Source organism: Chenopodium album, chromosome 11 (genome assembly GCF_948465745.1).
Source record: "Chenopodium album chromosome 11, dcCheAlbu1.1, whole genome shotgun sequence".
Classification (NCBI taxonomy): Eukaryota; Viridiplantae; Streptophyta; class Magnoliopsida; order Caryophyllales; family Amaranthaceae; genus Chenopodium; species Chenopodium album.
Window position 1 is genome coordinate 23,926,629 of NC_137844.1, and position 1,338 is coordinate 23,927,966.

The 1,338-nt window shown below is 40.0% G+C and overlaps 1 non-coding gene across 1 annotated transcript; it reads right to left on the reverse strand.

The window, feature by feature from the left end:
- LOC145569546 (small nucleolar RNA R71) lies at positions 1–107 on the reverse strand. Its single transcript, XR_014096142.1, has one exon. It is a non-coding gene; the product is annotated as a small nucleolar RNA R71 (small nucleolar RNA).
- Between the last annotated feature and the right edge of the window lie 1,231 nt (positions 108–1,338).

Genomic DNA, 1,338 nt, shown 5'->3' on the forward strand with positions numbered 1-1,338 from the left:
GAGGCTAGAGCTTTGATTCAAGGTTTCAAGCAAAGGACTAGTGAAAGCCTATATGAAGCATGGGAGAGGTACAAGGAATAGCAAAGAGAGTGTCCTCACCATGCAATCCCCACTTACTAAATCATTCAAATGTTTTATGGTGGTTTGAGTCCTCAAGGGAGGTCAAGTCTTGATGTCGGAGCCGGAGGCCCAATAATGAACAAGACCGAGGAAGAAGTTGTTGATATTATAGAGGATGTAGTAAGACACTACATGGATTGGAAAGAGGGTGAGAAAGAGCTGAAAAACAAGAGTAGTACCACGGGATGCTCGATTGATGAACTCAATGCTATCAACATTTTGTCCACGCAAATTTCAGATTTAGGGAAAGAGGTGGTATCTTACAAAGTTAAGCTAAATCCTAGTGAGAGTCTCTATGAAGCATGGGAGAGATACAAAGAGTATCAAAGAGAGTTTCCTCACCAAGGAATTCCTACTTACCAAATTATTCAAATCTTCTATGGAGGCCTTAGTCCTCTAGGAAAATAATGTTTAGATGGAGGAGCCGGAGGTCCTATCATGAACAAAACGGAAGAGGAAGTGGTGGACATAATTGAAGACGTAGTGAGGTACGATAGAGATTGGCAAGATGGAGGAAGAGAGTCAACTAGCAAGAGTAGCTCTTTGGTTTACTCGGTTGATCATATAACTGCAATCAACAATCTATCCTCACAAATGACAAACTTGGGGAAGGGGATGTCCGCTATCAAGGCAAAGTTGGAAAGTGCTACCTACCAAGTTTCAAGTCTTCCCTCCCAATCTAAGGAGAGAGGTATGTCTTCTAATTCTCAACTCCCTCCCTCTTCTAATAACATGCCTAGTGGATGCTTGTTTTGTGATGATTGTGGGTCGTATGATCATGATGTTTCTAATTGCCCTCATGCATGTATGGATGTTTGTGATGATCAAGATGGAAATGTGAATGAGCATGCGTACTATGTGTCAAATAATCATGATTCTAGGTTTGAGAATCAAAAAGGTCAATGAAATAGGAATTACAACAACCATGGCAATTTTGACAACTACAACCAAGATGGTGGTACTAGGAATCATGGGAACCAAAATTCCCGAGGCAACTATAACAACCAAGGTTATAGTAGCCAAAATCATATTCAAAATTATGGTAATCATAACAAAGGTTATGGTAACCATAATCAAGGTAGAGGTAATTGGAACAATCAAAATAGGGGAAATTTTCAAAATAATTCTCAAAGGGGTCCCTCACTCGGATTTGCTCCAAAAGCCCATAATGATAATTCCTATGTTCAATCCTCTTCTTCTTCTCATAGACCCAATTTG